This window comes from Archocentrus centrarchus, chromosome 15 (genome assembly GCF_007364275.1).
Source record: "Archocentrus centrarchus isolate MPI-CPG fArcCen1 chromosome 15, fArcCen1, whole genome shotgun sequence".
Lineage (NCBI taxonomy): Eukaryota > Metazoa > Chordata > Actinopteri > Cichliformes > Cichlidae > Archocentrus > Archocentrus centrarchus.
In genome coordinates, this window is record NC_044360.1 from 13,714,838 (window position 1) to 13,728,317 (window position 13,480).

Consider the following 13,480-nt stretch of genomic DNA (forward strand, 5'->3'; position numbering starts at 1 on the left):
TTCAAAGGTCATGTCAAGTCCTGGATGAGTCCAAGGTAAAATGCTTCACAGGGCCCATACCGGTCAATGGATATCGTTTGCCTCAATAGCAAACAGGGTTGGAGGTAATGGGACCTCAGTCATGTGTCAGCGCCTGCAAGAAAAGTCAAATACCATGAGGCCGTGTTTATAGGCTCCCAAAACAAAAGAGAAAGTGAAAAGATTGAACTTTTAAACTCTCCAATTTATAGCTCAAAGGTGTCATATGCATGGCAAACTCTCTAGATAGCATCTATTATCAGTCAACACCTCTCTCTTTCACTCACCCTCTTCCCTCAATCTCTTCTCCCGCTTTCCCCTTTACTTTCTCTGTCCCAACATCCCCTCTCAGTGTTTCAGCTCTAACTGCAGTTTCTAGCATCTCCCTTAACCGGCACAGTCCATGCCGTCCCTGCTGGGGAGTAGAATCCAGCCCCTCACTGGAAGACCCTGAAATAAGGCCTTTATCAGCCAACCCCACACAGTATCAGGGGGCCCCCCGCTCCTCCAGCAGCCTCTGATGTGAAGGAGAGATGGACAGAGCTCTGTGGTCCTCTGGTCGAGCACCAGAACAGGATTCAGCCCATTGTACCATTCAAATTAAGCAGGCATCAAAAGGGAAGAGGAAGCTGTTGTTGATGTATTGTCTCGTGTTATTTTAACCGGCTTAACTCAAGCCTCTTCATGGTGGAGTGTTGTGGTGCTGGATGCCGATGATGATAAGTGGTGGATTCTCTGTTAAGACTGCTAAGCTGCTGTGCTGGCTGAACGGGGGGCTCTGGCTCCATTGGCTGTCGTAGCTGATTTTGGCTGTGGTTGAACCATTTCAATAGGTTACCATGGATTTATCCACTCAAAACCGCTGACTTGGCTGTCCATGTACAGCCTCTTCATGTCACCAGTGGGACTTCTGTTTATTTCATAATGCTGACATTTTTTGAGAAGATTTGATGAAAAATTAAAGTTCAACACAACAACACACAAAGAGAAACTTTTTCGGCAGTTGCACAGTTTTAAACTGCGCAGCTGAAAGCCATCGTTTTCATGTTTGAGTAACCCCCCCCCGTCCTTTTTACAAGATTAATTAAAAACCCTCTTACGTTTTAAAACGTCCACATCATTCAGAGTGCAATAAAAAACCAGCAGCTGTATTCCTGGGCCCTCAAATTCAAAACAAACTCAGCCGTTTTTGTAATAATGACACCAATAACATGTAAATAGGTGCTATAAACATACATGTGAAAGGAAATATGTTTTCCATAGACTTAAATTGCAGCATTTTATTTACTGGCCTGGTAAATAATCACCCTGTAACGACAGTTCAGTCAGCTCTGAGTACTTGCGAATGGCTCTCTCCATTCTCCACTGAAAGCTGTCTATTTAATTTCTCTCGTCTGTCCTCAGAGCAGTAGCTATTAAGTGCCTTCATATGTCAAGCTAGTGACACCTCCTCCATTCTCTTCAGCTTGTTTAAGCGTGCCCCTGTATTGTTGCCCGCCGTGCTTGACGTGTTAATAGCTTAATAACGTAATCTGGCAAATAATGACACCTCATCACAAAGACCGAGGCCAAATGTTTACAAGGGAAGCTGTAATGTATGATGACAGTAATCTGAATAAAAATGAATTTACTGGCATCGTCTCATTTGCAGTAAATTTTCACTTCTTCCATGCACAACTGATGCTCTGCGGACACCTTCCTTTGCTCTCTAGCTGTCTCATTACCCTGCCTTTCAAGTGGTGGGAGAAAGGGAGAGACAGAGAGAAAAGAGATGGGGTGAGAGTGTGTGTGTGAGAGAGAGAGAGAGAGAGAGAGAGAGAGAAGGGGGGGGGGGGAGAAAGGGGTAAAGGAAGAAAGACAGAGAGGGCAAGGAGGAGATAGGCACTGATAGAGCTTGTTATTTTCAAAGCTATTTCCCTCTCTATTGTTTGCTGTGGAACAGGAATAAGGAAAAAAGAAGAAGTTCACACCGATTTCAAAAAAGTCTCACTTCCTTTTTGACAGATGTGGTGTCAGCTTTGCTGTTTAATTAAAAGGAAATGGAGGTGATGATTGCAACACAGACGTGATCTGATATGATAATGTATTTACAATCATCAAGATGATCGTCATTAAGGATGTGTCAAGGACGAATTCATTGTGGGATTTGGGGTCCTAAGCTGTCAAGTGTATTTTTCTGAGGCAGTTGTGTGATTGTCAGGAGGATGCTGTGACTATGACAGTCACAATTAATAATTTGCTAAAAGAATGTGATTGAGTTTTATACACAGTTTTGTCATGGCGATTTCCAAAGCCCTGAACATTTATACCAGCAGGGTGAGGGGAGGGGAAAAAATAAAGGCCCAGGCAAGACTGAAACCAGAGATAGAAAATACCCATGATGCAAATACTATATGGAATTCTATTATTAAATATCTTTGAATTATTTTATGCACACCAAGTTGAATTCTTCATAAGAGGTGCATATGGAAGGTTCAGCAAAACAAATTGTTTGATTTTGACAATTACTACAACGATCACACCCTCCTTTCACTGCACCTGTTTGAAAATGAATAATTTGAAGTCATTTTAATTGCTTATGTGACAGCTAATCATCAAGGCATTAATTTATTTATCGAGCTTCATTTGAACTTCCTCCTTAGTGATAACATATCCAGCCTTACTCTCTAGAGTAACAAGATACTGATTAAACTGTAGCAACCTCCTTCAGTATTATGCAGATGCAGAGCAGTAAGCCCAGAGTGCCTGTAATAATAAGATGCATGATCCACACTTAGTCAAAATCAACCATGTATTGGTCATAGAAATGAAAGGCAGAAAAATATAACTTGTTGATTTTTATCATTAAACTTTAAACTCTGGGGAGGTGAGTTGGTATCTCTATAGTTAGTAAAAATATATGGGGTGTAAAGATTTCAAATGTTCTTTTAATCATGATGCACATCTAATTTTATTAGATAAATCAAGAAAAGAAAAAACAACAATAAAATCCGCAAACACGGGAACATGCTCTAAATGAAAAGACAAACTTGACAGTGTTAAGTTATGTGACAAAACACAAAAAGTGTGGAACATCTGCCCGAAACTCTCAGAGAAGCGGAGCATTAGCCTGAATGTTTCTAGCTGCTGGTGGCTCATCTGCAGTTGGTGGTGTGCCGGGATTGGTGCGATGGCAATGGGGAAATCAGCCACTGTTCTCTCTCTCTGGGTCCCAAGCATGGCCATTAACTGACTGCCAGCAGCTCTGGGAAGAGGAACAACAGATGCCAGCAACTGAAAAGCCTCCAGCTCTTCAGCTAAACCAATCCCAACTGAGTCGGGACGGGCCTCTGTAGATTTTTGGACATACAGCGAACAAATGTGGACATGAAAGGGGGAAGAGGAAGGCTGTTCTGGAGGTAAAGATTTGTTAACCCTCTTGAACTTGACAAGAGACAGGACCGAGGCACAGATTAGCCTCTCAAAGCTGGCTTTTGCAAAAGGTTGCTGTGAATATGTGAACATTGGTGTGAAGTGGTGTGTGTGTGTGCGCGCGCGCGTGTGTGTGTGTGTGCGCACATATGTTTGTATGTGCCTGTGCATTTGTGTTTAAACAAGTTTGCCTGTTTGCACATACTATATGCAGACATGTACAGTCATAATGACAGCAGCACATTAAACGGTATGTAATTACAGTGATGAAACCATTTAATTATGTTGTAATTACATTTTACTTCTCTGCCATTACCATATGTGTCGACAGCAAAGATTTCTTTTTCATTTGATATCGTTAGATATCAGTGTAACTATTTGGCAGGGCTGCACCACAGCTTAACTTTCATTAATTCACAAAAAGAAGGAAAAGACATCAACCAAAAAAAAAAAAAAAGTCCCCACATGTTTAAATGATTCAAATACTTCTAAATGGAAATATCTAATGGGGCTAAACTATTAAGGTGCTAATGGAACCTTCATGTGCAGGGGTCACGTGCTTCAACATTACATTATACTTAAGCAACGCACAAAAGAGAAGTCAAATGATTTTGACCACATCAAGCAGCAAAGCAACAAGGGAATGAGGAAATGACAGGACAGTGAAGTAGGAAGAGGAGGCGGGGAGAGGGGTGGGGGAGCAAGAAAGCACAAAGCCTGGGTAAACACAGCTAGGTCTGCATCTGGAACCAACTAAAAAGATGCTTAATAATGCAGAGCCGTGCAGGCGGGCCCTGTGCAGCTGTTGTGTGCGCAGGACCATGAAAGACTCTCCATCTGACAGCTGGCTCCATCTAGCTGGCTCCATCACCCTCTCCGTCTCTTTTGCTCTCTCGCTCTCTCTCCTTCTCTCTCTCTCTCTTTCGCTCTCTCTCTCTCTCGCTCGCTTCCCTCTCTCCTCTGTGGTCCAGAATGGCAAGGAGACAGCAGATTAGGGATTAGCCAATCCCTGCCATCCTCATCTGTCCCATCTGCTTGCCAAGCAGCCAAGCTTCTGATTCCAGGGAGAGATGGGACATTACTGGGAGAAGTGGAGAGAAGGGGATGTGAGACAACAGAGGAGACAGAGCAAGACTGAATGGGGGGAAGTGGGAGAACTGAGACAAGACAGAATGACACAGGATGATGCTGGAGTGGGTGAAAAGCTGGACCAAAGAATGGACGGGTGTCGGGCACGTGAAGGCAAAGGCAGGACAGCAAGACGAGACTGGGATAGACAGAGACAACCTGCTCTACAGCTTGGGGAATAAAAAATTAGAGACTTCACCATTTCAATGAACTTCAGGCTACTTTAACAATTTAAGTCAATGCCATGATACACGCCATGGCCCTGTAATCTCATAAAACATTCAAAGGACCTGCCACTCTGAATATTCAATAACTTTTCAATCACTGTATCTTAATCTGCGACTTTTTGCCACAAGCAGTGCATGAACATATATTACATTCTATGAAGAAATTTCACCTGAACAAAGCTGGCAACCCTTTCTAGTTGCTAAAAATACACCCTTGTATTTTGTCTCAGTATCAAAGAGACCACTTGTCTTTTTAATAATCTGCCAGCTCACATTTGGCAGACACCAGAAAGCACACTCAGAGAAATAATTGCTGTTATCTGTTAGAGTCAATAAAACCTCTACAATTGCACTATTTGAGATAAGAGTGTACTCCTCGCCATGTGTTCCCCCCCCTAAACGAAGTCCCGCTAAATGATTTAGATATACACTCACTAAGTATCTGCTTATACATTATGAGTGTAATAAGCTCCAGGCAATTGCAGGCTATTGGAAGCATCAGTCATTGAACTAAATTGCAAGGAAATAGACACACATGCAAATGCAATTTTGGCCCCAAATCATTTAGCTATCAATATTATGGTTTCTTTTCATTTTCTGAACATTTTACGGAATTTCACATATCTATCTTTGGCAACAAGTTAATGTACTGTAAACGTATATACTGTAAGTGTTGCAGTGTTAGATGTATATATTAACAAGTAAATAGCAGAAGCATTATAGTTTTTGTTTAATATCATATGAATGGTTTGAATTTAAGGGACCAAGATCTGCTCAGCAACTGGGGAATTTTTTTTTTTTTTTTTTTTTTAAAGTTTGCTTTTTTCTCTAGAAAGGCACCCGGTAGCTTAACAGGCCCTCAGCTCCAGTACCTGGTTCCCTCTGTGCACACCTTTAAATCACACCCAGGATAGTTGCCTTGTCAAAGCTCTCTCAGTAAGCCAGGCATCTGAGAAACATTAAAACACTTCCTCATGCAAGCCCGAGTCTCCCACAGGGCAACGAACAGGAGCAGAGCCTTTCTCTCAGGCCCAGTATCCGGGGAGGATACTGCTCAGTACCGTTTGGAAAGTCCCAGCTCGGACAGCGGTGGTTAATATTTTAATAGCCTACGGCTGAGGCAGTTATCATCCAAGTGTATTCTTGTTGGTGGATTTAAAAAACCCACTCTCGCTCCCTCTCTCTCTCTTTCTCACAGTTAAGAACCCGATTTGAGTTTTTAATTATTCTTTTTTGAATTCCCCAACCAGCTCTCCTCTGTTCTTTTTCATTTGTGCTGTGCAGTTTTTCCAAGACTTGTGCCCAGGGAATCCCTGACAGTGTCCTACTTAACTTTTCACTTTCTTTCCTGTGATTTGTTCTTTTTTTTCTTTTTTTTCCAGTTTGAGGGACTATTACTGATCAATGCCCATCTCTCTAAACACCTGCATTTGTATTGATCAGTCATCTGTTTTTCCTTCTTTTAAACTGAAGGGAAGACTTGTCAGTACAGGTAAAAGTGATCAAATCCCCTTATGAAGCCACAGCTCTGTACTGTGAAATCCTTTACTTGGGAACAATGTTTGCCTGCAAGTGCTACGCTTTGGAGTTAAATGAGCACCACAACAATTTCCACCACTGAACTGGTCTCTTAGCACAACTTTGGAATGACTTTGGTGTTTCCACAGTGTACAATACTGTAGGTCTTTCATTTACAATAACTTAAAACCAGAGGAAGGGACTCAAGACATGTGCACACTTGTGTGTTACTGCCTACACTGGCATGTACATGAGCATATTTGCATATGTTTGCATGTGAACATTTGTGTCCATGCAAATGGGGGTCTACAGGTCTTTTTCTATATACGTGTGTGCGTGTGTGGCTGCTCTGAGCCAGCCGTCAGCACAGCCTGCAGGGAAGGGGCCAGGGTTACGGCATCAGCTGCAAGCAGGAATGAGAATGGCTGAGAGTCAGACAGACACTGCCGTGGGTTATTATGTTTGAGTCAGACCAAGTACTCCTGGGAGCACCGAAAATATTGCTGTTACAGTTGTAACATTATCACAACAGAATAAATAAGAGCGGACCTGGGACACCCAAGCAAAGATTTAAAAAAGGAATATATGCATGGGCCAAAACAGAACTGGAATAATTAATTAAATAAATCTCATCACGGCACTCCTCTGCACACTTAATTGAAGTGCGCTAAACGCAGCGAGTGCTTTCAAAATTGAGAGGATGGGTCAATCCGAACCTCTGCACCTCCATAATGAAAGAGAAAAAGGAAGATAATAGCACACATAACCTCAAGCAATTAAAGGGCTCTAGAATGTGGTGAACAAGCTTTGCCCTCTTGGACACTGTTGACCCATGGTGCCCAACAAGGTCCCCTGGGAAATAAGCACTTATTAAAAATGGAGGAACAGCCACAATCCCACTGTGGCTGTAATATACTATAGAGTAATTTAATTCTACTTACATGTATCACTTCAGCTTCCGTGTAGAGAATGAAGCAATTCAGCATTTCATTTGACAAAATATGACCTGTCAAGAGACTGAATAATAACACTGTTAGATCAGATGTGCGGACATGCAATACAGCATTGTGCATGGTTCCAGAAAAAGGTCCTGCCATTCAGGAACACAGCATCTCGACATAATTGTCATTTCCTCTGCTATTTCGAAACATGCATCATCTTACAATAAAAAGCAATACATAAAAAAAAAAAAAAAATCTCATCTACTTAAGGGATTATTTTGAAAGTCTCTCTTTACCCTCCAACAGACTGATGAAACACACTTCCATGCTTGATTTGATCATTCTTCATAAAGGGTTGGGGGTGGGTGGGGGGGTATATACAACGGAATCACACGTCCTGGCATGGTTTTGGGAATATTGGTTGTACCCTTCTCAAGAGTCAGGAAAATCCCTTGGTATGGTTGCTCTTTCTTTGTGCTGTGTAGCTTCATCGCAAATAAACATACTGTCTGTTATTGTTTTCCCATAAGAACTTCAGAGTTTAAAAAGTATTTTTTTTTTCTTTTGCTCTTCAAAATGAAATACAGGTCAGTGTCCTACATAAGTTTGCTGCAGTTTTGAAAACATTTCTGCATCATATTTAAAATGTGAGCTTGTGTTTTTGCTAAATTTAAAAAAATTCACTGCAAAGGATATCCATTGCTTTTTTTTTTTTGTTTTTATTTTTTTTCTGAAAAATTGCAGTTCAATATTAATGATTATTATTATTATAGGTACGTGTTTAAATGTGACTGTGGAGGAAAAAAAAAAAAAGCTCTCAAACGCAACCATGAATAAAACAACTGCTTTAGGGGGAACAATTTGGGATGTCTGATTTTCTCTGTGGGTGTTGAGATGAATAAAAAGGGCCCTTCTTGAGCATGCATGTGTGGTTGTCTTTGGGAGAGCGGCCATGCCCTGTGGACAGATAAAGGAGTGATAGGACACCGGGGGATAGGGCAAGGACACGTGGCGGCCCGCCCCTGGTCATTGGTGACAAGAGCAGGGGGACGTTAAACACACACACTGGGCTGACTCCACACTTTGATTTAGCGTTTTTTGCCTAATGTTACAAAGGGGTTTACAGAGGCCCATTGGAGATGGGATCAGCAGATCTCACCGACTGTCGTCATAAAGAAGCCTGCGGAGGGCTCAAACCTCGGCTCACATCTGATGCACGAGCCAAGCGTGCGCGAGCGTGTGAGTGAGAGAAAGAGAGGGAGAGCGACAGAGAGAGAGGGAACGAGGGGTGGTCCATAGACCATAGAGAACAATACACAAAGGGCATTTAATGATTCCATATTGATGCTCTGTAAATGGCTTAATTTGTCTGAAGATACACAGCAAAGGCAGTGCTGTGGTGAAAACTGTATTGACTCAAAACACACGATTTAATACATATTAATATTGGATGAATAACTCATTAATGGATGCATCAGACAAATCATAATACTGTGTCATAAATAGATTGAGGGCTTTTAAGAATTTATGGAATACTGGATTTTTTTTCCTGAAGAATACTCTGATACAGATCCAGCTTATAGTGATAAAAGTCTTGTAGTTGCAGGTAAATAATCTCTTCTTTTTTTCCAGCTAGTTACGCTCACTGTGGGCTGGGAGCTGATCTCTGCTCCAGACACTTTCAAGTCTACTTAATGTAGCCTACATGGGCTTCACAGGCTGTTTCATGCTCTTATGGAAAACAGGCCTTTGAAATCCCTCAGCAGCCCAATCTTAATCTCATTTGTGAATATGAGCCGAGCCACGACAGGACCAGGAACATCCTCGTCTTCCTAAAGCACCGTTTCATTTGTCAGGAGATTTGGGGCGGTTGACACTAGAGGAGTGATTTAATTGATTTTAATCACACACCTGAGATAGGGAGAGCGAGGGGGCTGCCCTTAACGATTATTCAGAGGGCCCATCCCATGCTGTATCTGTGCTTTCAGCCCTCTGTTTGTTTTGATACATCAGCGTTTTGATGGATAGGGCTTAGATTATGAACTTACAAAGCAGTCTGGAATTTTAAACATGACCTTGGATTTAATATGCCAATAAGAGGAATAAAACCATTGTTTGTCAGGGAGAAGTGCATCTGAATCTTGCACACTTTGGTGAAAAAGCTTTTTCCCAAGCAGCAGCATGCAATATGGATTTTCTATTTCCAAATGTTGCTGTCAGCTTCCCGACAACATTGACTTATTATCTGCAGTTGACTGTCTTCTCAATGTTTAACGGACACACACTGTGAAAATGTTCCACAGGCAATGCTCAACTTTGTACCACTTAAAGATGAATTTTTCCCTTTTGCCTCCTCAGGAAGTTGGAGCATACTGCCTTCCCTTGGCGTACCACAGTAATTTGTTATGAAAATCTAGACCAAAAGCAGAGGGAGAAAGCAGGACCACGTTGTTGCAACCCATTAGTTGGGAAAGCTGTTTGGTGAACATTATAATGCAAACCAACCCAAGAAAAAAAGAGTCTAAGACAGCCTGGGGAGAGAGATTTAAATATGTAATAAACTAATATTTCATTTATTTCCCTCACATGGGAACCTGACCATTTAGCTGCAGCATAGTCAGATCAGAACCCCTCTCCTTTAATGAGTGAAGCCAGCAATTATACACATCTTGGAAAATATTTGAAAATAGATTTGGAGTGGCCATGGAAGCATTTCAATATGCAAGTTTATTGTTACTATTTTAAACATATCTATATAACTGTGATGGCTTTTTGTCAGCTTCTTAATCATGCTTTGACTTGAATTGAGAAAGTGAAATGAGAGTTATAACGTTGTATTTTGCTGTGCATTTTGTGCCTTCTTTTGCCCCCATTCCTTCATTCACGCATTTCTCTGAGCGTTGCTTTTCCCTGTTACAGATGCACTGTGGAAGCCTGTGTGTTATTATGTGATTTTTGCCCTGTCTTTTCAGCTCCGCGTAGAATACAATGGCATTCATTCTTGATGAGGTTGCTGTCACTTTTAATTTCTGTTAGTTCGGGTAAAATGAATGACAGTCAGCCTTGTAATAAATATAACATGCGCTGCATTAATTTTTCAGAGAACAAGAATGGGAGGCTCCCGTTACTAATTCCTTTTCAAATGTTTAGATTTATGGCTTTCTCAATGAGTGAATCTTTTTCAAACTTTGTGGCAGAAATATATTTCCATCTCATTAATGAGCAATTAAGGAAAAGGGGAGTATACAGCCAGAATCTCCATACTAAAGGACATGTCTTTGATGAGTCTTCATAGTCTTTGCTTTTTGTGCGTGTACGTGTGTGTGTGTGTGCGTGTGTGCATGTGTCAAGCATTTTTAGCTATTTTTGCTAACGTAAACACATATATTACAGTGGTTCTTGAGGAAAGTCTGCATACAGTATAAGCAATGTTAAAACACATGAGCCCAAATAGATGTGATCTGCAATGTGTGTGTGTGTGTGTGTGCATGCGTGTGCACGCATTTCCACCTCCCCAGATAGATTCTAATTACTGTTGACTCTTATCCCTGAGTTTGCACTGTTCCTGCTGTCTGGATATCATCATTGACAGGTCTGCTCAACTAACCCTCAGACAGTAGGGGGAAAGCCTCTGCATCACCTCAGCTTGTAGCCACATCAGCAAAAAAAAAAAAAAAAAAAAAATTCAGGACATAATTGTGCTTCTCAGTCAACGTTTTCAACCCAAAGTGAGAGTAATGATGGTTCTCTAATAAGCCCTTTATCAGCCATCTTTGTACTTTGTTAGGCAGGAAATTCTCTCCAGCATTTTTTTTTTTTTTTTTATCACCCTGAATAAGTTTGTGTTGAGTCCCTACTTTGTGGCAAAAATAGACTTTAAAAAAATGAGAGAGAAGAAAACGTTTGGATATGCTCAAAAGAAGTCCTCTCTCAAAGGCAGAACATCCTCAAAGAAGTTGGGGGAATCTGATATTCTTTTTAATGTCTGGAAAGCTGTTGAAGACATGAACTACTGTATGTCCTTGTAGTGGCTTCACTGTGATGATATATTACAATGGTCCAGGTTAGCCACTGGGTATCCCCAGATATCAAATAAAAGTGACATATTGGACTAAATAAATGCTCCTTCTCTTTGTTTAGGTGGGCAGTAAATAAAATATGAAATTACAGGTTGTAAGCAACTAATCCTTAACATCATGTGGTGGGATTAGTCACAGATATTTTAACAGTTTCATTTTAAAAAGAACAAGGTGGCCTCGAGTCCATGTGTGCTTTACACTAAGGTAATAAAAACCTTCTATACAGCTGCAATATGCAGGCCATAACACTGATATACTGCTCAACGGATGCCTTATTCATACTGTAGCAAATATAACTTAAGTCTATGCAGTATGTAAGAGCAGTAGTAACCGTTATACTTTAATTAGGAGTTGGCACTGACCACAATAATTTCAGGAATGTTGTTGAAATTCAGCAACATTCATTTTCATTATAATGGCCATAAAAAAAAGTGCATTAAGCATAATTTAGAACCAGGGAAACTAATAAGAAAATCAGTGGCAATTCCATTTCCATCCAGGATCTTCTTGGAGCAAATGTCATTCATATTTTAGCCCTTATTAGGAATGTCTGCTTCTGTGTCTCTGAATTATATTTTCAGGATTTCCACTCATCTTGAAAGACAAAATCATTCGAATTCTGAAGATGGCAGGCATTGACAGAGGAGAGACAGAGTGAAAATATATATAAATGCAGAGATACTTTTTCTTCTGGGCTTTTTTAATGAGCTAAAATCCCCACTTCTTGCCATTTCCCTGCCTTAATTGATGATTATGTTGTTACACAGTAGAAGCGCTTCCCTCTCTCCACCCAGTCATTATGATATGGACAGGCAGCTCTTGAAGCTTCAAAGGCAGAATGGAGTGATTTAAGCTCAATTCAGCCATTGCCTGGCCCACAGGTAAAAACCCTTGTAAACAGAGAATGCTAATCGCTAATTAGCCCTGTGGCTGAATCACACAATTTTTGTTTGAGCTGACCGCTGTTACGGTCCTGCTTAAGGGCATGTTGTATCTCTTTTGACGGCCCAATTAGAAATTCAGCTGCAGAACCATAAGGCAACCTCGTCATGAATATTTAAAAAGACTGCCACAGACAAGCACGAAGGGGGCACTGAACCGCATGTCATGGAGGGAATATTCGGCAAGTAACCACAATCAATAGTCTCTTGATGTTCTCTGTATTAACATGATGATTGCTGTTTTTCTTGGGCCTGTAATAGAGGAAGACTACAGGTCAGGGTGATGAGGGGGCTAAAGTAATAAGGGTTGGGTTCACACCACTGAATGTCCAAATTAAATCTCCAGTGGACATGATCCTATCTGACTCAAAACATAGCAGGCACTCAGGAATCAAACTCCAGCCTCGGTGGTTCAACTCAATCTGAAGGGACTGGCAGGTCTGTGCCACTGCCAGGGAATAATTAGGCTACTGTCCTTCACAATATGTCAGGCTAACTGACTGAGGAAATGCTGTGTGCTCTCACTGCACTTTCACTCTACCGCTGTATGGTGAGGTCTGAATATAGAGGCAGCTCATATGCTGACTCAGTATTGTATCAGGATATTGTGGAACATATACCGTGTCAAATGCAGACATGTCGCAAAGGGCAATAAAGCTATACCATTATCATTGCTGCACAGGTTCTGCACCACATATTGGCAAGTGTGATGTCAATCTGCTGCTTAAGTGTGTTTTGTCAACTTCCATTTTTTTCACAGAATTTTTTTTTTTTTTTTTGTGATAATTTATTTTTGCATGCATCACTCTTTTTTTTTTCCCCCTCCCCAAAACATAAGATGTGTATTAGGAAATAATGGGCTCCTACTTCCTGCATCGACAGTCATTACAATGCAAGTGTCAAGAAGAGGTTGGGTGTTATGTGGTTAATTGGTATTTTAATGCACTACGTCTGTGACACCTAAAATTGATTCTTCATTTCCAATAACACTGTAAAACAGCATGCTGTAAAACAGCACGCTACCTTGCTTAATTATTTCAGTGAATATGAAAAGTGCCTGTTTAAACTTTACTCACCCTCACCTATTCTTTTTGCACACGGAGCTGTGAAACAGCTTCCAGAAGTAAACAGGAATTGTGGCAAAGCATTAACAGGCTTGCATTGCCTGTCACTGATTTACAGAGGGTTCAAACACCTTCAAGGTAAACATGCTTTTT